The sequence below is a fragment of the Salvia splendens genome, chromosome 10, assembly GCF_004379255.2.
Source record: "Salvia splendens isolate huo1 chromosome 10, SspV2, whole genome shotgun sequence".
NCBI classification, from domain to species: Eukaryota; Viridiplantae; Streptophyta; class Magnoliopsida; order Lamiales; family Lamiaceae; genus Salvia; species Salvia splendens.
In genome coordinates, this window is record NC_056041.1 from 12,615,251 (window position 1) to 12,630,502 (window position 15,252).

The 15,252-nt window shown below is 42.3% G+C and overlaps 1 pseudogene; it reads right to left on the bottom strand.

Moving 5' to 3' along the window:
* Positions 1-66: 66 nt before the first annotated feature.
* On the bottom strand, positions 67-13,440 carry LOC121752629 (annotated as a pseudogene).
* Positions 13,441-15,252: the final 1,812 nt, after the last annotated feature.

Sequence of the window (15,252 nt, forward strand, 5' to 3'; positions counted from 1 at the left end):
TCACAAATGTGCACAGCTCGTGCTTTTTAGGCTGAACGACAACATGCTCAAGTAGGTGACCTTAACCTTTTTATTTGAAACACCTAAAGCTCTTCGAATGTCGAAGAAACAATTGTACAGAGGATAATATGATCTTTTTCCTTCTCTTTTTCGAACATCCCTCACAGAGAATATAAACAAAAATAGACAACTGTACATAGCCTATTTATGCATTTGGTACAACAAAATTGGAACTGATCCAAAGTCAGTGTCCATCTTCAGATAGTGAGTTAGAACTAAACAAGATTTTCTTCTATACTGGTTGATATCGTGACTGTTCGTGGATATCCAAAACAAGCTCCCGCAGCTCAGGGAAAATTGATAGCAGAACAAGTTCCAGTATTCCATAACTGAGTTGCTTCAGACAAACTGTGGACTGCAAGTCATTGAAGCAACAAGATTTAATGCCAGAAAAGCAACACTAGACAAACACACACTTGCACGCATATTCTCATAGGCAAGCCTAGAGGTAGCATAAAAACAGCCTCAAGGTACTTAATGGTATGAACCATGTAGGAGAGAGAGGATAAGTGTTATACCTGAAGAAAATAGTAGAGATCTCCAGTGCACTGTCTGTACTGCTTTTGCCCAATCAAACTGACTAAAGTGGTTGGAGCACCATCTACCAGAAAAGGGAATGAGATACTTTGTAATTTTCACTTTGAGGATGGAAAGTCAATCAAAATGCAAATCTGTATAATATTATCATGCTGTCATAGGAATGGTAACAGGAAATTCCAGCCAAAACCTCTTAACCAGAAAATTCATCTCCAAGTGACAGCTAAGGGCATCAAGGAAGTGTTCTAATAACGAGGAAAGGATAAGGAAAAAAAGGTCCATGTAGATGCACCCTAGAAAAACCAAGCGTGTGAGTAAGATGAGAAAAATCATCTCACAGTGACAACTAGGGGCGCCAGGCAATTGTTTTCATAACGAGGAAAGGATAAGGAAGAAACAAATGGAACAAGTAGATAAACCCTATAGAAACCAAGTGTGTGAGTCAGATGAGATATATCCACTGATAATGCAACAAAGTTGAATAGAAAAATGCTACTGTATGTGGGAAAGACATAATATATGGTACCATCCAGGGGTATCGAGAAATGCAAAGGGCCAGTTTAGTTTGAAAGATTATATCTCATGATTGAATGTGTATTATGTTTGGTTCATTAGATTGAACCTCACAACTTAATACTAGATGGATAATCATATGAAAGAGTCATAGTCAACCCCCTCCAACTAAAATAATCTCCTAACTTAATCCTAGATGGATAATCATATGATAAAGAATCATAGTAACTGAACGGCACCAAAGAAGATTGAGTCAAAACACTATTACAATGAAGGCTGTATAGCAGAATTACTTGTCCAACTTATAGGCTAAACTAGCAACGACTGATTACTACATTCCTAACTTAAGACAACTGAATTTATAGTATACAATACAACAGAAAAATATTGTTTTCTCTTAACAGGAGGAAAAAAAATACCAAGATACTTACCGAATAACAACTTTTTCACATAGCTAGCTCTACGAGCAGCTTCCAGCTGTCGCTCAAAAGACCTTGATTGTGTAGTGCTCATACCACCTGGTTGTTTTGTAGCTTGCGGAGATTTTTGAGTATCTTTCAAAGTATTCCTTTGAGCACCCAATTTTCGGAAGAATGTGCCTTCAGGCCAGAGAATCTAATGAGAAGATGATAAGGGTCAGATGAGGTCTTCTCAGAACAGGAAACACAGAGGAGCAGAATCAAAATATTGAACAAAAGTTGAGTTATATGGAAAATAAACAATTGCTCGCTGATATTACCTAAAGATAGACTACTCCGTATGCAGGATTATCGGTCACATTATTAAGAAAAATATGTTATCAATAGTGAAAACGTTTTAATCTCCAGTTCATCATTTAATTCCACAGAAAAGGTGTTGCAAGCTCAAGTTGTATAACATCATCAGATTGATACATACGGAATACAAATATGAAATATTAGAATCCTTACAAGTAGAAGCTACGCTACATCAGGACACAAGCATCATATTAAAATAATGAAACTTACATCCTGGACCGCTCGAATCCCTTGTGCAACAACATCGTCTCTACAGAGCCTCCGGATTTTCCTCAAGAGCCAGTCATCAATGGCATCTTCCATGACGAACTGCAGTATTTGTTTTGATATCCACAATACCTGTCTCCTACAATCAGAGTTGATACATATGTCTGGCTTAAGGCTTGGATGATCGGATTTATGACAACATGTTCTTATTAGTAAAAGTCAGTGGATACATTGGTTGATTGCATAAATCAATAAACATAATTTTCAAGAGTACTCTTTCCAGATTTACCAGCTATAAGGGCTTCAATTACTTCAGTGTATCACTTTGTTCTTAGTAGTGAAGTCCTACCCTTCTTCTCATTCTATTTTACCCTTTACCATTAGTATCTTTTTTTGAGTGAGTGAGTGAGTGGTGTGTGATTTCCAGAAGAAATCATATAGATAAGCTGAGAGCCTGTAGATGCAGGTTCTGAAGTCAATGTGCTATATTATCCAACTTACATCATAGAGTATTTTACATTGCTAAAATCAGCATAATTCAGGAATGAATCACAAATGCCACAGCCATTTTAAATTTCTGGATCTCACAGATGATACGGTCAACAGCTGGAAGGTCTACAGCCGCCGCAAAAAGGGGAAGGAAGTTGGGGGAAGCGAGTAAATAGAGGAAGCAGGCGGCAGGATCAAGTAGTGCAGTTCCTGATTCTATGCATTTCAGTTAATTGTTTTTAGTATAAATAAATGTAAGCTAGGGAGTTCAATTCATCTTGGATAGATCATTTTGTATTGGACGACTTGGTCGTAGGCCTCTGCGGAGGAGTGTTACTCTTTTACTATTCCATCAATTCAAAGTGATCGTTCCTCTCATTACTACATTTACAACATATTGTTTCGAAGTGAAGAGCATAACTCGTGCTCTATTCCTCCCTCCCGCCTTTCACTCCTATCAATTGGTGCGGTGAACGATGGTGAACTCTCGGGCGGACACGCGACTGGACGAATTGGAGAAGGCGATGGGTGATTTGCAACAGAGTAACGTGTCGTTGGATGCGGCTGTAAAGGAACTGAATACTCAGTTCCGCCACACGGAGGACCAGGTGGCAGAGGTCCGAACCGAACTGACCGCCATGCTCCGGGAGATGCGAGCAGGTTTCGCCTCGCTGAAGCTCAAGGACCCTTCCCACCCCGACGACGGCTCCACATCAGCAGCACATGGGTCAAAACAACCAAACGATGGCTCCAAATGAACGCCTCCAAAATCAACACCTATGAGGATGCGGTCGAATTGGCACTTGACATCGACATGGTGGCGTCAGCCCAGCCTCAGCGACTGGCACCTGCTCAACCGGCCGCCCAGACACACCCCTACACGGCTCAGTCTAACCGTTCGGTCTCCAAGGGGTATTCCCCAACCCCCACGTACTCCACGGCCTCGTCGAAACCGGTGTCAAAACGTTTCCGTAACGTGTCCCCGGAGGAATATAGGCGACACATAGCAGCAGGAACCTGTGTCAAATGCGGGCTGAAGTTTGGACCAGCCCATAGATCCCCCCCCAAGACTCTCAATGTCATGATCTGCGAGGAGAATGAAGATGCGGCCGCTGACTCCGAACCCGAGGACTCTGAGATTTTGGAGACAGGGGCGGAACCACAACTATCCGCCTTGTCACTAAATGGCTTGGACACGGCCAATACAAAGAAAGTATTTGGGAAAATCGCCTCACAACAGGTAAAAGTAATAATCGATAGCGGCGCAAACTACTGTTTTATATCCAAGGAGTGCGCACAGCGGCTCGAGCTACCTATTACCCCTACCTCGCCTTACTCGGTGGTGCTAGGCAACGGCTCCACACGTCGCGCAGCAGGGATGTGCAGGACCGTGCCACTAATATTGGAGAACGAGGAGTTCGTGGTGTCGTGCTACGTTTTCCCCTCCGGAACATCGACGTTATTCTGGGAGTCGCATGGCTCGCATCCCTCGGCTACGTCATGGCTAATTGGCAACGGTCGTCCATGGATTTCAGAGCCAAAGGTCGGCCGGTCTCCCTCAAGGGAGACCCGTCCCTCATGCGCCGGGCATGCTCCACCCACGACCTCCGCTGTCTCGAGGAGGGGGGCTGTTGCTGGGTCCTCCGCGCCCTAGAGAAGGAAACCACGGCTGAGCCTTTCGGGATTGACTCCGCCCTATCCTCGGCAGCCAGGTCGCAATTACTTAGCTTGATTGGGGACTTCCCGGCGACCACAAGGGAAGGCGTCGGTTTGCCCCCCCACCGCCGCACGGACCACCGAATACCGCTCCTCCCCGGCACAGATCCCGTTTCCGTCCGCCCCTATCGGTATAATCACTTGCAGAAAGATGAAATGGAAAAGCTCGTCGCCGAGATGTTGAGCTCCGGGGTGATTCAACCCAGCACCAGCCCCTTCTCAAGCCCCGGTCCTCCTGGTTCGCAAAAAAGACGGCTCATGGAGGTTTTGCGTGGACTACAGAGAACTTAATAAACGGACGGTGCCAGACAAATATCCTATCCCAGTGATCCAAGAGCTTCTTGACGAGTTGCACGGGGTACCACCAAATCCGGGTGGCAAACGAGGACGTTCCAAAGACAGCTTTTCGAACCCACTCCGGCCACTACGAGATCCTTGTCATGCCATTCGGCCTCACCAACGCTCCAGCCACGTTCCAAAGCCTGATGAACGACATCTTCCGACCGGCCCTTCGGAAATTTGTCTTGGTGTTTTTTGACGACATTCTCGTCTACAGCGCGTCTTGGGCGGATCATTTGCGCCACCTCCGCCAGGTTTTCAAGGTTTTGGCCAGCCATACACTCGTCGTCAACACCAAGAAATGTCTTCTAGGTCGGGCTAGCGTCGAGTATCTAGGCCACATCGTGTCGTTCGAGGGAGTAAAAATGGACCCAGCCAAAATCTCGGCTGTCCTCCGTTGGCCGACTCCGACGTCCCTAAGGAGTGTCCGCGGGTTCCTTGGGTTAACAGGTTACTACCGTCGTTTCATCAAGGACTACGGCAAGATTGCAGCCCCGTTGACAGAGCTCCTGAAGAAGCCACTCACTCCCCAATCCAAGACCGCCTGGACGTGGCCGACGGCAGCGGCCTCCGCTTTCGACTCCCTCAAATCGGCGTTGACGTCAGCACCTCTGCTCAAGACGCCGGATTTTACAAAGGAGTTCGTAATAGAGTGCGACGCCTCGGGCCGGGGCCTCGGGGTTTTCTTAATGCAGGACCGTCAGCCGGTGGCCTATTTCAGCAAAACATTATCCTCTCGTTGGTTAGCCAAGTCAGCATACGAGAAGGAACTCATGGCCCTCGTCCTCGCAATCCATCATTGGCGGCCCTACTTGTTGGGTCGTCGTTTCGTGGTGCACACGGACTAACGGAGCCTGCGTCACCTACTAGCCCACCCTCTAGCCACCCCGGCGCAACAAAATTGGGCGGCAAAACTCTTAGGCTACGACTTCGCCATCGTTTACAAGGAAGGCAAGTTAAATCGGGCGGCGGATGCCCTATCCCGCCGCCGGGATGATAATGCGCCGGAACTCGCGGCAATTTCGATTCCGTCATGGCCAGACTGGTCCTCGGTCCAGGAGACTCTATCGTCTGACCCGTCCCTCGCAAAAATCAAAGCCGCCTTGGAGGCTAGTCAACATACTTCCCCACATTATGAGCTCATTCATGGAACCCTGTTCTATAAGGGAAGGATAGTCGTGCCGCCCTGTTCGCCCTGGATTCCAAAACTGATGGCCGAGTTCCATATCACGCCGACTGGGGGACACTCGGGGGCCTACCGCACATATCGTCGGATTGCTTCAAACGTTTACTGGCCCGGAATGATGAAACATGTCACTAATTTTGTCGCAGCTTGCACAACGTGTCAAGGCATAAGGCCGAAACCAGGTCCCCAGCCAGCCTCCTCCAGCCCCTGCCGATTCCGAGTCGTATTTGGGAAGATATCAGCATGGATTTTGTTTCGGGGCTGCCGAGAGCCGGGGGTCTAGACTGCATTTTTGTCGTCGTCGACCGCCTGTCCAAATACGCTCACTTCATCGGCCTTAGACACCCTTTCACGGCCCGACAGGTCGCGGAAGTGTTCACGGGCGAAGTGGTTCGCCTCCATGGTATTCCTCGATCGATCGTCTCAGATCGCGACCCCATCTTTCTCAGCTCCTTTTGGAAAGAGCTGTTTCGCGCCACGGGTACCACACTTAAGATGAGTTCCGCCTACCTCCCCGAGACCGACGGCCAGACAGAAGTTCTTAACCGGTGCCTGCAGACATACTTGCGTTGTTTCTCTTCTGACCGCCCGAAATAGTGGAACAAATGGCTAGCTTGGGCGGAATACTGCTACAACACAAGCACTCACTCGGCTTCGGGCATGACACCGTTCGAGTCGAGGCGCGAATCGGAAAGACGGCTTATCGGCTGCAACTTCCCGACTCTGCCCGCATACACCCGGTGTTCCACGTCTCACTCCTCAAACGAGCTGTGGGGGATGCACCGGTGGAGGCCACACTGCCCGATGGCCTGGTTGATGCTGCACCGCTGTTCCTCCCAGACAAGGTGCTGGCACGGCGGACTGAGCGCCGGGCTGACGAAGCCGTCGAGCAGGTCCTCATTAGCTGGGTAGGTCTGGAGGATGACGAGGCAACTTGGATGGATTAGGCAGACATACGAGGACAGTTTCCTTTCTTCAGCCTTGCGGACAAGGCTGTTCCGACGGGCGGGGCAATTGATACGGTCAACAGCTGCAACAGCTGGAAGGTCTACAACCGCCGCAAAAAGGGGAAGGAAGTTGGGGGAAGCGAGTAAATAGAGGAAGCAGGCGGCAGGATCAAGTAGTGCAGTTCCTGATTCTATGCATTTCAGTTAATTGTTTTTAGTATAAATAAATGTAAGCTAGGGAGTTCAATTCATCTTGGATAGATCATTTTGTATTGGACGACTTGGTCGTAGGCCTCTGCGGAGGAGTGTTACTCTTTTACTATTCCATCAATTCAAAGTGATCGTTCCTCTCATTACTACATTTACAACATATTGTTTCGAAGTGAAGAGCATAACTCGTGCTCTATTCCTCCCTCCCGCCTTTCACTCCTATCTACAGATCTTGCAAGTGTGCATGTTAAGAGTCCAAAACTTCTTCACATGCAACAAAAGCTAAGTTAGTCAAAACAGTGGCAGAAACATTATATGAGAGAAAATATTCACTTCAACCCAAAAATTTTACTCAACTAGTCATTTCAACGATCAAAATCATTAAAAACTGAATATAGTTATATATGATAGCAAAATACTGATAAGAACAATTTGACATCTTACTGCTAAAGCAAGTTGAAAAAACCAATGTATGCAAACGAAATATCACCTCAGCCAGCCCCTTTGTTTGAGTTGAAATACATTATCAACTAAATCCAGAACAGGAACACTTAATTTTGGTGACATCCACTGCAAGGAACATTTAATGTCAATCAGAGAATGCATAACCAAGACCGTGAAACAGTGATATTGATTGCATATCAGACACATGTGCAACAATTGCTTAGTTTCTTCTTTCTCTGTTTCCCATTTACAGTAGTAAATAAAGAGTTACAGGATACTGAGACTTGAGAGGGTGGTGCATTAAAGAGTATTTTATGCAAATGAACATTTTAGTAATATCAGTTTTAATATGGTCTTGAAAACTAAAACAGAAACAACATTGTCAAGATTATGGGGAGAAGGGTGCACTACCAATGTACAAAAGAAGGAAATGAGAAGTACCTCTGGGGGCACCCCAGTAAGAGAATCTTGATGAATGTATGTTGTGTCTAGATTAGACTCGATATATCTGTCAGAGTTTGATGTGGATTTCAACCACAAACTTCGTCTTTCATCTGAGTGGAAGTTCATGTCATCTGTATCATGTTTAACAACCTTCTGTGGTAACCCCTTTGAGGTTGACTCATGGTCTGAAATCCACCCTCTAGATTGGCTTGCAGCTTCTACCATCCTGATCCCAAAGGTTTAGATCTTTATCACCTGTGTCGTCTGAGAAACTGTCGGCTGACTCTGACATACTAGGCCAGATGGCCAATTTATTTATATCGTCCACATTCCGGGACAAGTTTTTGCTTGTAACAAAAAAACCTTGCTCAACTGAAGATGAAGGTGAGCCAGCAACTTTCGACCTAAGGCCATCAGAAACCCCTTTGGATTGACATAATATATCTTCCACAGCATCATCCATGTTAGCTGTTTTTAGTACATACTAGGGAATTTTAGAATATTGACATAAATTGAAAATCAAGTGTTTAAAAGACAAAATACTACTAACAAGAATGATGTTAGCTCCCATGACAATGTGAATTGGAAAATTATTCAACTTCAACAAAATTTAGCATCTAGTTTTTGTAAAACTCCATGAAAATTCAAACCTAGTATAGGATTAATTGATTATCAGGGTTAGATTATATTTATAATTAACTTAGTTGATAACGAGCCTCTTTAGCCAATTTACAACGGCCAGGGGATGACAGTGATGAACAAGCTATTATTGTTATATGGATTCTAATGAAGCATGGATGCTCACAGATAGACTAATGGAACTTTCATAGACAGCTGATGACATGAAAAAGATCAAATAAGAGAAGGTACATACCTGTCAGAGGCTTCATCACAGATGGAGATTCCTCAAAGGAGTAATTCTTCATTGATGAAAAACTAGAGTTAGTTAACAAACTATACACAATGTATATGCTTATAACAGATAAATAAATGCATACATTAGAGGAAGCACAAAGAAAATCCCACACTTCATGTTGCTCTGCTACATTAGCAATTGATAAGAGATCCTGTTAAAGACAGAACATCAGGGCAGTAAGCAAGAAAATTGATTATGTAGCAGAAGGAGTACGATAATCATACTTGAAGATACTTGTCTAGCTGAATGCAGCGTTGGTGAACAACATCTTCTGTACTTGAAGAGAACATCCTTTTCGGAGGTAAATGTAATGTATAATTGGGAATATCCTTAAGATGCCTATGCAATCTCACAAAGTTTCGATACCTGTACATTACATATCCCAGCAAAGGGATTAACTATGGAGCTATAAGCGATCAAATCTGAGAACTTTCACATGGTCATGAAGCCAATGCAGTTGCAAGCAGGGATCTAAATCTCATTGGGTAGCATATCAGACGATGGCCTAGCTGTTAGTGTTTTTAAATTCAATTTTAGTTTTTATACAACTTTTTAGTCTGAATACTGTCAAAAATAACAAGGAATACAAAAACCACCCGCATTTTTCCTTTTTATGAATAGAAGAATAAAGAATCTGACTAGGACAGAAAGCAGTTCATACTTGCAATTTAACACTGGTTACAAGACGAAGCAGCAATATGTTGTCAACATAGTGACATGACCTACCTCCTTTTCACAAACCAAGTGGTGCTGTCAGCATCTGTAACAGCGATCAAGTAAACTGCAAAAGATTTTGAACCAAGTTTCTGAAAGTACGCTCCATTTACCTGCAGCGTCAAAGATCTCTCATCATCTATGGCATAGCTTATCACTAGGAAACAGTAAATAAAGGTAGTCTAGAAATGCTCTGACAAGCTCAAGCCTTGTCATCAAGAAACCGATAATGTAACGCATGATCCTGTAAAGCTACTTTTTCTTGAACGTATGAAAGTTCAAATTCGGTAAATATGTGCACCACAGAAAGAAATCTCTGCCATACCTGACATCTAAGCTTTGAAGCATGCAGTCCTTCACAACGTAATTCAATGTCCATTTTGCTCATCAGGTTATGTACATTAAGTTTTTTACCACCTGCATTGTAGAACTCATCAATGATAGGTGTGCTTCCTTTACTTGTATACATGTCTTCCAGGTTTGACTGAACTGTAAAGGCAGGGGTGCTGTTTGATACTATGAGCTCATTTCCGTTTTCATGGGAAATAACAGCAGCGTTATCCACTTCATGCACAGAAGCATCAATATTCAAACCAGTGGAGTAAGATTCCTGCATAGGCCTGGGTGGTAACTGCATTGAAACTTTTTCTTTTATTTGAGGATCATTTCCAGACTTCTGTCTTGGTGCTTCAGTCACCAACTCATATGGTCCACTTAAGTAGTCCTGAACTCCTAGAGCAGCTTTTTTCTGGATTTTATTTTTGTTGTTAATTCCAATAGTCAGCACGTTTTCAAGAGTTTCAGGCATAGGAACATCTGTTCTTCTCTGAGTTGCATCTTCAAATGGTTTAGCCAACTCACCATGTCGAATATGAGTTGGTTCACCCTCAGTCATGCTAGATAAAGAATCGCCTGAGCTACCTGTCTCATATGGTACCTTGTCATGATCCAGTCGAGCCAACGATAAACTAGTCTCTTGATTGTTCAAAGATGGTATTTTTCTCAAATTAGATTCATTGCTTTGACCAAGTTCACTTGAAACTTGGTGTTCAGGGTTATCACTGGAGGATTCCCTGGACTCCTCGTTGTTGTACGCAAGGACAATATATTCAATCAACTCATTAATATACCTGGGGGTGTGTGTGAAATCATTAGATTACACAAGGAAGTAGCAATTAAAAACCTACTTAAAAGATGATAAATGGATCATAGCATGAATGAGAGTGGCGACCATTATAACTAAACAGGAACTCTCCAAAACAAAAGTTACAATAACATCTAATATAAGTAATAAACCCGTACAGCAAGATCAATGTTTTCAAGTTACCTACAAATTTTTCAACTAATCTTAACAAACTGATAGAATTGAATCGTACACTAACTTTCTTGAGTAAGTTATTCATTACAATGTATTCGATACATTTGATCAAATAGTAACACAACTAGATTGAAAGTCTCCATGCTCCATGACATTATTTGCTTCCTAATGCTTCAGATAGACAACATATTTACTGATCCCTAATGCAAAGGGTTCACCGAGTCCTGCATGATCTTTTGAGTAAGTTTTCAGTTCCATATTTTCAATTAAGTCAACAATTTGCACATGCATAACAATAAAACCATAGATTATGTGGGCATTTTCCTTACCAAATCCCAAATTTTAATGTCTGCAATGGATGCCAAATATACTGATATGACAACAGTCTATTAACTAGTAAGTTGTCACATAACTTGGATATAGGTCCTAACATTCCTCGCATGGTTGTAAAGTTAATGAATGCTGTTAAGATTTCCAGTTGTACACCAAATGCTGGCTTTGTGACTTTCTATCTGTGGGATTATTCATTATCATAAGAGCATCTCCAAGGGGAGGGTAAATGGAGAGGTAAAGAGAAATAACTACCATATTTACCTCTTCTTCATAAAATTTCATGCTCCAAAGGAAAGGGTATTTGAGGAGGTATTATACTTTCTTTCATTTTGAGGAAGTATCTTTACCTCTTCTTGATAGAAAAGGTAAAAAGTTAGTTATTTTGTTTGCCTTTTTAATTTACCTTCTATCCTTGGAGTCCATTACTTTTTAAGAAGGTATAATAACCTTTTTGAGAAGGTAAATGAGAAATATACCTTCTCAATATACCTTTCTCCCTTGGGGATGCTCTAATGTATTCCAGTTTATTCTATCTAATATAATCATATTGAGCCAAGTGATTGTCTTTGCCAAACTTATTTTCTACATATTTATTTAGTTGAAAATTAATGTAATACACCTCTCTAGTTATTGCCAACATGCTATCATCAGGCAAAATATGCTTTTCCATAATTTTAAGGTTAGCGTAACTAACATCAAAATCAGGTAGCCATCTATTTCTGCGTAACCTCGTGTGATGGGCCGATACAAACCATCTGAGACTAAAAATGCTTTACATGGGTAGGAAGCACAAACCAACTCTGTTCTTAGTAAAAAAAAAGAACATAGAAATAGAATCTTACGAGGGACTTGCGAAATTCATAAGGGGTTGCACCACCAAACAAGTTAAGAGTTCGCGAGTAATGCAGCGGACTAGAGGGCATTGAGCTTCCCTTGGTCTCAGCACAACCGCCAAAACTCCAGACATGAGCCGCTGAAGAACCTAAAATACTACTATAAACTATTAGATGTCATAAAATATTAACCAAGAAACAAGGAAAAAATAGTAAGGCAAGTAATCCTTCTAAATAAGAAAGCTTCTACACCTTGTATTCACTATCTGGTGATATCAAAGCAGGGTGGAGCTCCTTAGAGGCCAGGAGATGGTGTCTCAATCTTTCATCCCTTTCCTCAGAAGACAATGTTACCATAACATCCGCACCAATAGTGTCCTGGTTCCTTCTGAAGAGATCAAGGTGCTCGCCTATCAGGTTTACTACATCCCTGGAGGGTAGCAGAAAGAAAGGTCACTTGCTCATCACCAATATTATTCAGCTTGCATCATTTTGCAACTCTATCAAACTACACATACACAAGACTGACAATACCTTGTCAACAGGTCAACAAGGTTTGATTCTTTGATTCTAGCAGATACTTCTCCAAGAAAATCCATGATTATAGCATGCATTAGTTCTGGTGCCTCTCTGTCAGGGGTAATTCCAGAATACCAAAAATCCGTGACGAAATCATGTAAAAGTTTGTTGACAAAATCTTCAATAGCAGCTTCCACAAGAGGCGAATCTATTTTTCTTTTCCACTTTTTGGGGGGTGGCGGAGTAGTTAGCCGAGAATCGTTTACTGATAGCTGCTTGTTTTCCAAGTGTGATAAGTACGAAGCTGTCCTGTTATTCCGAACCTTCCATCGGAATTCCACCTCATTTAACAGAATTCTCAGTCCAGAGATCAAGAGTATGGCTATGGGAATATTCATTAGCATTGATTTACTACTATCTGCAAGTAACAATACAATGCAGCTCACTTAGTTGCAGGAAAACAAAAAGAGCGTAGAACATTTTATGGTTCACAGAATGACTAAAACACGCATTGAGTTATCAACATGATCAAATGAATCAAAACTCAATCGCTCAGTGGAAAACCGATGCAAGATCATGAAATTAAAGAAAAGTGGAAATGAATTCAAGTACTTACGCGTCAAGAAGTAAGACACTGCGAATATGCAGAGAGTCCACCACACAGCTCGAAGCTTAGCTTCTTCAATAAGATGCTGTATACTCTCCATCGCTTTACTCATGATTTGCAACCCTAAAATCTCCCCTTCTCTCAACTACAAGTGAATTTAATGGCTGAGAAACTACTGAATGACCTAAACACAGCGTCAGAATCCAAAAGTAATCTTTCTGAAATGCACAAACGATTCTGCCAGTTTTTCTTCGAATTTTGGATGACAAGAAAACAAAATTGAAGCATTTCCTGAATCCAAACTGCGAGTAACTATTAGTCGTATGACTCTCTCTCTCTCCTTCTTGTTCTAGTCTTGGCTGCCAGTTTGTGGGGAGGGAGGGAAAAAAAAGGAGAATACTGGGTACTGTTGTAACCGCTAGAGCCGAATTGACGATTTTACCCTTTCTGTTGAAAGGATTAATGAGTTGGTTAGATCAGTTAACTAGCAATTAGTAGTCACTTAGCTCTAGATTGTGCCACGCGGACTGTAAATCCAACGGTTCAATTATAAACAGATTTCCGATTTGTAATTTTCTTTCTTTTTTCAAAGCTTGGAACTCCATTCTTCAAAGCTAAACTCCGACTCAATCAGTTGCAAATTTGCAATGGCGTGTTTTCTAGTTTGTATACATTTGACGGAAAAATAGAGACAGCGGTCCGCAAAATAGAAGTGTTTCTGAATTCCATCTCTCAAGTCAGTTTTTTCATCTCCAATTGGGGGCGCGAAACTGATTTGGGAAATGGGGTTCAGTTACATCTTCCAATCGGAGCCAAATCGACTTAAGAGATGGAGCTCAGCTAAATCTTCGCTTCAATTGAGCAATCTGAAGGTGATGGAGGTATTTACATTTTCACCCAGATTAAGTTTGGCTATTTTTCTAATGAGGAAGCGGAGCTAGTCCGTGTTTGGTCTGATTAAATAGTTAATCATCTGCGTTTTCTTCTCGTTCATGATTTCAGTGTAGAGCCGAGAGACATTGAGATGCTGATTTGGCCCATGAATATGTGAGATGATGAAATATTGGTTTTTGGACAAAAGTATCATTTTTTATGTAGTATCCAGTCCAGATAAACAATTTCCCGTTCCAACTCTATGTAGATGCATGCTATACTAGGTGAAATTGTTAGTGTGTGTATGAGCATTTTCTGTACATTTGAGGAGAAAGTTTGCATATTTTCGAATTAGAAATACATCAAGACGGTGCCTTAGCTTGCTTCTGGCAAATTTATTGTCAGTGACTGAATGTTCAATCATTACTTCTGTTCCCAGTAGTTAAGGTCACTTGTTCTTTATAATTTGCTCAACTATATAATACTAGCATTCATTGAAAAATCTTCTGGTGTGATTACTTTGTTAGCATGAATGCCATCACAATTTAAGTGGAGTATCTTTTTCTTCCTTCCCCTTTCAGTAATTGCAAAGAAATTCAAGAGTCAAGATCACAAAGGAACAACTCCTGCATCTGTAAAAGATTGTTAAATGAGGATTTTGCTGAAGGTAACTGCCCCTTTACAAACACATGATCAATCAAGTAATCTTTTTTCTAATTATTTCTGAGATACAATCTTTTCTAATCATTTAACTGTGGAAGTGCTAGGAAATCCAACTTAGAAAGCTGACCAAAAATAGCAAGTCATATATACTAAAAACAACTCACTTGACATGTAACTTAAGTTGCTAACTTAAATGGCTTTGGACGGATGAAAACACTTCTCATTGAGCTTGAGGTCACTTCTTGTCGTCCCATGAAGAATGAACCTCTACCTTCCAGTCTTGAGTAGCCTTCTTCATCTGCTCTGCACCTGAAGGGTTGCAGTCAATTAGCTTAATTCCTCCAAGAAAGCCTCCAAATACCCCATGAATCCTTTCCAGATTGTAACAGTGCTTCATGGTAAGGGTTTCAAGGTCATCTAAGCCTCCCTGCCCAATTTTCCAGTCCTCCAGATCAGTGTCTTCAATAATAAGAATTGTAAGACGATCGAATGCACCCTCTTCTACTTCCCACTCTGGACCTTGAAAAGCATAATTTCGCAATTTCAGCACTGTAAGACGCAGTGATGAAATCTTGCTCGTTTCTTTCCAGGGGTAGCCCATGCCGCTC